We start from the raw sequence: 8,489 nt of genomic DNA on the forward strand, positions 1-8,489 counted from the left end.
ACTCCAAGCTCTCATGTCTGCCAGGTCTAACCAGCTCCTGCCTTGCCAGACCTGACTTAAGAGCACCTGGTCCAGATCATGAAAACAGGAGCAGCCTTGCCTGACTTCCCAGTTCGGAGGCCTCGCTGACTGCCTGTTTCGTGTTTACCTGGACAACGGCTTTCCCTGGTGGTGGTTTGGGGTCCTTGAAAGCTGACTGTGGATACTATTTTTTTTTTTTTTAAATAGCTATTTAGCTTTTACTCTAATGAATTCACTGCTTGACACAGGAAGAGCCTTACGTGGGCAGCAGGTGCTGTAAGTGTATTAAGCATGAATCGAACACTGTAAAATTACTCCGATGACCCCTTGCTTACACCGCTGTCGAGATGGCATATTATCTTAGTTGGTTTGATCTGGCCAGCTCTGCCCCAGCACTGGTTCAAAAGAGCTGTTTCTTTGAGTTCTATGTGAAGCAGTTGTTTGGAAGCATCTTTTATGCAAAATACTTTCTTTTTTTCTTTCCTTCTCTTTCTTTCTCTCTTTTCTTTCTTTCTTTCTTCTTTCTTTCCCTCCCTTCCTTTCTTCCCTCCTTCCTTTTTTCCTTTTTTTTTTTGCTATAGGGAGCGTGTGCTCACCAGACAGAGACAGACAGAGAGAAAGAAAGTGAAAAATCACCCCCCAGGGGGATGGCCACACCACAATCCCTTCTCCTCCCTTCTCCTCTCGGGATCCTGGGCACACACGGACACACACCCAGCATGAGTTTAAGCCACTGGGTCCGGGACTCGAACTGCAGTTGACTACATGGGAGTTCAGTGACATAGCCATATGCTAACTGCTGTTCCCCATTCTTTCTTTATTAAAAGGTTTTTGCCATAGGGCTCGTGCACTCACCAGAGACAGAGAGACAGTGAGAGGGATAATGAGAAATCACCCCCTGGAGGGATTGGCTAAGTCACAATCCCTTCACCTTCATGCTCCTGGGATTTGGGGCATGTATGTACTTCTGCCCGGTGTGGTTTTCAAGCTGCCAGGTCCGGGACTCGAACAGTGGTCAGCATTCAGGAGTCCAGTGCCTTAACCATCATGTCACCGCCAGCTCTGGCTGGAGTGTTTTTCAAGTTATTCGGCCAATACCTGAGCCAGCTGGCGAGTGGGATCCAGCTGCCTCAACCTCTGTGCCACCTGCTGGCCACATCCTGTCTTTGTTTTTCTGTTTTTCTTTTTTTTTTTAGAGAGAGATTTTTGCTGTAGGGCATGTGCACTCACCAGAGAGACAGAGAGAGACAGAAATTAGAAATCACTCCCCCGGGGCAGGGGCGGGATGGCCACGCCACAATCCCTTCTACTTCATTCTCTTCTCTGGATCTGAGGCACGCACACATGAGCCCAGTATGAGTTTTAAGTCACTGGGTCTAGGACTAGAACCATGGTCAACTACGTGGGAGTCTAGCGACATAACCATTACGCCATCTGCTAGTCCCTTCTTTTAAAAAACAATTTAAAAAAAAAATTTTTGGAGAGGTTTTTGCTACAGGGTGCATGCACTCCCCAGAGAGACAGAAAACGAGAAATCTCCCCTGAGGGGAGGTGGCCACGCTACAATCCCTTCTCCTCCATTCTCCTCTCGGGATCTTGGGCACGCATGCACACACGCCCGGCGTGAGTTTAAGCCACCGGGTCCGGGACTTGAACTGCAGTTGACTACATACCTGGGAGTCCAGCGACACAGCCATTATGCTAACTGCTGGTCCCTAAAAAGGACTTTTAAAATAATTCTTTTAAATAATTATTTTGTTTAACTTTATTCATTTTTATTTATTTTAATTTGATCAGAGAGGGACAGCGTGAGAGAGAGACAGTGAGAGAGAGAGAAAGTGAGAAAACAAGCTGCTAGGCCCAGGATTCGAACCGCAGTCAGTGACGTGGGAGTCCAGGACCCTCAACCACCACACCACCTGCTGGCTCCTATTTATATATTTTCATTTGTTACTGTTTTTAAATTTGAGCAGAGAGACACAGAGAGAGAGAGAAAAGGAAAGCAAGAAAGGAAGCCACCAGATCTGGGACTCCGGCACCTTTAATGACAACGCCGCCTGCTGGCCCGTTTTTGTTGTTTTAAAGAATTATTTATTGGGGCTGGCAGGTGGTGTGGTGGTTTAGGCACTAGACTTAGAAAAAGACCTAGAGAAAGACTCTCTTTCTCTCCCTCATCAAATTAAATAATAATAACAAATCAATAAAATTAAATAATTCTTCTTTTTAAAATTATTTTACTTAACTTTATTTTCATTTGACCAGAAGGGGACAGAGTGAAAGCGCGTGTGCACATGAGGGAGAAGGAAAGTGAGAAAGCAAGCTGCCAGGACCAGGAATCAAAGTGCGTTCGGCCATGTGGGAGTCCAGCACCCATAACCACCATGCCACTTGCCGGTCCCCAATTTTTTTTTTTTTTTCCCCTGGAGAGGTTTTTGCTATAGGGTGCTTGCACTTGCCAGAAAGACAGAGAAAGAGAGACAGAAAGCAAGAAATCACTTCCCGGGGGGATGGCCACGTCGCAATCCCTTCTCCACCGTTCTCCTCTCGGGATCTTGGGCACACACGCACACGTGCTCTGCGTGAGTTTAAGACACCAGGTCCAGGATCAAACCATGGTGGACTACATGGGAGTCCAGCGACATAGCCATTACACCAACTGCTGGTCCCAATAATTCCTTTTTTTTAAAAATTATTTATTTAGGGGGCTAGCAGGTGGCATGGTAGTTAAAGTGCTGGACTCCCACATGCTTGACAGTGGTTCAAGTCCCAGACCTGGCAGCTTCCTTCCTCACTTTCCCTGCCTCTCTCTCTTTCTCTGTTTCTCTCTGGTGAACGTATGTGCCCTATAGCAAATTAAAATTAATAATACATAAATAAAATTTCAATAATTATCTTTAGAACCTGGTGGCTTCAAAATCATGCTGGATATGTGTGTGTACACTTCCAAGGTCCCAGGAGGAGAATGGAGAAGGGATTGTGATGAGACCGTCACCCCGGGGGGTGATTTCTCACTTTCCTGCTCTGTCTGTTATATCTGTCTGTCTGTCTCCTCTCTGGCGACTGCATGCACCTATGGCAAAGACCTAAATAGATAAATAAACCTGAGAATTTGCCAGAGTGCTTGTACATCCTGAGAGAGAAAGCACCCCTCAGAAAAAGGCCCTGGCTATGTCACAATGCCCCCAAGCCACTAGGTCTAGGACTTGAACACTGAGTCATGCGGGGTCTGGCTCTTTTTTTTCTTTTTCTTTTTTTAAAATTTTTAAAAAGTTTTTGCTGTAAGGAGTGTGCCCTGGCAGGAGAGAGACAGGGAGAGGAAAAGTAAGAAATCGCCCCAGGGGGGATAGCCATGCCTCAATCCTCTCTCCTCCATTCTCCTCTCGGGAGTTTGGGCACGCATGCACATGTGCTTGGTGTGATTTTCAGACTGCTGGGTTGAGGACGCTAGCCAGGCGGACCATGTAGGAATCCAGCACCTTAACCACAACGCCACCTGCTGGCTCTGGGATCTGGCTTTCTTAGCCAGCAGACCACGAGGCCAGCCCTGGGTCACACTGTAATTTATTTATTTATTTAGGTTTCTGCTATAGGGCACATGCACTTGCTAGAGAGAGACAAAGAGAAACAAAGAGCGGTAAAGCAAGAAATCACGCCCCAAAGAAGCTGGCCACACTGCAACCCCTCCTCCATTCTCCTGTCATGATTTTGGGAACACATGCGTAACCTGTCTGGTGTGATTTTCAAGCTGCTAAGTCCCGGACTTGAATCACGCTATTGGCTATTTGGAATCCAGCATTCTTTTTAAAAATTTTTACATTTAAAAAAAATAATTATATTATTTAACTATTCATTTATTTATTTTAATTTGACCAGAGATGGACAGAATGTGAGAGAGAGAGAGAGAGAGGGAAAGTGAGAAAGCAAGCCACCAGGTCCGGGACTCAAACCACAGTTGGCATGTGAGAGTCCGCATCCTTAACCACCACACCACTTCCTGACTCCAAGAAACACCCTCCCCCCACTTTTAAATTTCTCTCTCTACTTGTTACCAACAGGGCTCTAGGGTGGAGAGGATAAACACGAACCTCTTCCCCTCAACACCAAGTTCATGCTGACCCCCTATAACTAAGACAGCTGAACCAGAGAGGGACAGGACAAATGAATGTGACCGATGTTTCAGGTGACAGAGCCTTCAGAATAACACACCCAAAGACCCAGAGAAAACTGTGCTTCTGTGGGTGGAGGGTGCTGCCTACTGGTAATGCACCGGGGAGACGCAAGGCCTGTGTGGACGGATTTTCTCTGCCCTGACTATGCAGCGGGCGCCCCTGGAATGAGAGTCTCATGACCTGCTGTCAGAGGAAGTAGGTCAGAGAATTCTCCGCCCAGATCCAGCTGTGAAAAGCAGAAGGAGGTCAGGGAGCGACCTTCCTGCGCCTGTAGTTTTCTTAATTTCCTTCCATTCAAAATTCTCAGTATGGGGGCCAGCATGGTGGCAAGGTGGTTAGAGCGCTGGCTTTCCATATGATTGACTGTGGTTCGAGACCCGGACCTGGTGGCTTAAAAATCATGCCAGGCACATATGCATGTATGCCCTAGATCCTGAGTGGAGAACGGAGGAGAAGGGATTGCACCATGACCATCCCCCCAGGAGGTGATTTCTCCCTCTCCCTCTCACTGTGTCTCTCTCCTGCTAGCGCACATGCCCTAAGGCAAAAAACTCTCAAAAAAAAAAAAAAAGCAAATAGTTAAAACAAAAAGGTTTTATTTAATGTTTATTTGATTTGATCAGAGAGGGACAGATTGAGAGAGAGAGAAAGTGAGCAATTTCCCCTCCAGGGGGTGTGGCCATGCCACAATCCCTTCTCATCCATTTTCCTCTCAGGATTCTGGGTATCCATGCACACACACCTGGAGTGAATTTCAAGCTCCTGGGTCTGGGACTTGAACTGTGGTCAACCATATGAGAGTTCAACAGCTTAACCACTACGCTGCCTGCTGGCCCCTATCTGGTGAGTTTTGCTTTTTGTTTGTTTTGTTTGTTTGTTTTGAGAGGTTTTTGTTATAGGTTGTGTACGCTCGCCAGAAAGACACAGAGAGACAGAAAGCGAGAAATCACCCCCCAAAGGGGATGGCCATGATGCAATCCCTTCTCCATTTTCCTCTCGGGATCTTGGGTACGCACACACGCGCCTGGCGAGAGCTTAAACCACCATGCCCGGTACTCGAACCATGATCGACTACATGGGAGTCCAGAGACATAGCCATTATGCCAACTGCTGGTCCCCCTGGGTGTGATTTTCAAGCAACCCAGTCTGGGTCTAGAACTGCACAGTTGGCCATGTGAGATCCAGCCGCCTTGCCCTCTGTGCCACTTGCTGGCTCCCTCCTGAAGTTTCTTAATTGGAAGGTCTAGGGCAGGAATGAATATTTGCATTTCTAGCAAGTTCTGGGAGAATTTAGCAGGGGCTGGCTACTCTGCTGCTCCAGGAAGCACACTTGAATAACCACAGCTCTGAGAGCTCTCTGAGGTCATGAACCCTGATCTGGCACCAGCTCTCATTTGGGATTTGCCTGGGGAGCACAACTGCTAGCTCTCCTCTCCTTGCATCCCCCAGCCGCCCAATGGGTCCTATTTTTATTACTTTGAGACTGAAGCTCCCACATGCAAAATGGTCTGCAAGGCCAGAAAGCAGCCACGCCTAGGTCTGAACACACGTCTAACCGAAAGCAAGAGGGAACTGTGCAATTTTCCTCGCAGGCCTGGAAGCAGCTCTCTCTCACCACCTGCTTGAGAGCGGCCCCCATCCATGCACACGCCAGCCTGCACAGGCAAAGCCCTGGGGCCTCGCTCACCGCAGCTGCCTTCCGTGGCCTTCGCAAACTCCGTGGAGAAATGGCGGCCCCTGGTGGCTGTTTGGAGAGAGGCGTCTGCTCCCCGGGCTGGGTGCTCTGGTCTCATGAGTCACTGGCATTCTTGGGCCCCACCACTAACATGGAAAATATTACTCAGCCTATTCCATCCTCAGAAAGAACTTGGGGTGTTGAGAGGGGGTGGAGACTTCAGAACTGAGGAATGTAGAGGAAGGGCAGTGGCCAGGCCCTGGGGACACCAGGGGGCTCAGATGGTGAAAGCAGAATTCAGAACAATCCAGACTTTGACCTTTGACCTTCCCAAAGTGTCCTGCTGAGGAATTTCCAGGACCAAACCTCACAGCGTTTTTAGGAAGTTCTGGGATGCCCCCAAAATGGCAGGGGCTGCTTCACCGGGCTTCTTCTTTTTTTTTTTTTTAACATTTATTTATTAACTTATCTAATTATTTATTGTGATTTTCAAGCTTCTGGGTCTGGGACTTGAACCATGGCTGGCCTTATGGGAACCGAATACCTCAACAACTTGCTGGTCCCATTTCTTCATACATTTATTCATTCCACAGGTACTTTGTGAGCGTCTCCTGTTGCCAGTGGTATAATGTCGAGGCGCTTGGGGCACAGAACCAAACTCACAGACAGAATCCCTGTCTTCAGGGAAGGCCTCAGGCCTAGAGTGGACCATGGAAAATAGTAAACAAGTAGAACTCACACAGAAAAACAAGTACTCCTTGTCCTGCTATTAATGTAATAGCTTTTGCTAAATTGACTCAGTTTTTTTTTAGAGAGGTTTTTGCTATAGGGAATGTGTGCTCGCCAGAAAGACAGAGAGACAAAAAGCGAGAAATCACCCTCTGGGGGGCATGGCCACACTGAATCCCTTCTCCTCCATTCTCCTCTTGGGATCTTGGGCACACATGCACATGCGCCTGGCGTGAGTTTAAGCCACTGGGTCTGGGACTCGACCCACAGTCTTATACGGGAGTCCAGCGATGTAGCCATTACGTCATCTGCTGGTCCCAACTGACTCACTTTTAAACCTAAATAGTTATTTCAGGGCCAGCAGGTGGCGTGGTGATTGAGGTGCTAGATCCCACAGGGCCGACTGCGTGGTTAAAGTCCCAGACCCGTCGGCTTGAAAAACACGCTGGGTGTGTGTGCCGTGTGCTCAAACTTTGGAGAAAATAGAGAGGAAGAAGTTGCAGTGTGGCCATCCCCCGAGGAATGGTTTTCTTCTCTCTGGCAAGTACACCCAACCTATAGCAAAAAATAAAATGAAATAAAATAAATAAATAAATAAATAGGGCCAGCAAATGGCATGAAGGTTAAGGCACTGGAATCCACGTGGACAACAGAGTGGTTTGAGTCCCAGAACTGGTACTCACATGCTAGACATGTGTGCATGTGTACCCAAAATTCCAAGAGGGGACTGTAACATGGCCATCCCCTTTGTGGGTGATTTCTCATTTTCCCTCTCTGTCTCTGGCGAACACACACATCCTATGGCAAAAAATTTAAATCAATAATTATTTCAGTCTGATCAGAGCAGGTTGAGGAGAGAACAGTAGATAAGAAAGGAGAGTAGCTACAAAGCAGCATCTGAGAATTTTTCTTTGGTTTGGTTTGGTTTGGCTTTAGGAGATTTTTGCTACAGGGCGTGCACACTTGCTGGAAAGACAGAGACAGAAAGCGAGAAATCACTCCCCAGAAAGGATGGCCATGCTGCAATCCCTTCTCCTCCATCCTCGTCTCAGGATTTTGGGCACGCACACACACAAGCCACCGTGTCTGGGACTCAAACTATGGTTGGCTGTGTGGGAGTTCCAGCAGCATCACCATTATGCCATCTGCTGGGCCTGAGGATTTGTTTTAATCTTGCCAGAGGATGTGTGTGCTCTCAGGAGAGGGCGCAGGAGGGGGAGAGAGTACCCCGCCACCCCAGGGGGCATGGTCAGGCCACACTCCCTTCTCCTCCATCGCTCCATCCCTCTGGGATTTTGGACATACATGTGCATGTGGCATGTCCCCAGGTCTGGGACTGCAACAACGTTGTCAGCCATGTGATATCCAGTGCCCCGGCCACCACGCCACAGGCTGGTCCCCCTTTGAGAAATTTTCCTAAACAGAGGAGCAGAGAAATGGGACAGGACCTGGGAATGACACTCAGGCAGGGGTCCAGGTAGATAAGAAATAGTACCTCAAGGGGCCAGCAGGCGGCATGGTGGTTAAAGGTGATGGATTCCCACACAGCTGACCACTGTTCAAGTCCTGGACCTGGCAGCTTTCTTTCTTCCTTTTCCTTTCTCTTGCTCTCTGTCTCTCTCTGGTCAAATTAAAACATAATAATAACACGGGGCCGGCATGTGGCATGGTGGTTAAGGGTGTTGGACTCACTCATGGGTGACTGCAGTTCGAATCCTGGACCCAGAAGCTTACTTTCTCACTTTCCTTCTCTCTCTCACTCTGCCCCCTCTGTTCAAATGAAAAATAAATAAATAAATAAAGTTAAATAAATAATTATTTTTGGGAACCAGCAGTTAGCATAATGGCTATATCGCTGGACTCCCACGTAGTCGACCACGGTTCGTGTCCTGGAC

The sequence above is a fragment of the Tupaia chinensis genome, unplaced genomic scaffold (assembly GCF_000334495.1).
Source record: "Tupaia chinensis unplaced genomic scaffold, TupChi_1.0 Scaffold000602_1, whole genome shotgun sequence".
Classification (NCBI taxonomy): Eukaryota; Metazoa; Chordata; class Mammalia; order Scandentia; family Tupaiidae; genus Tupaia; species Tupaia belangeri.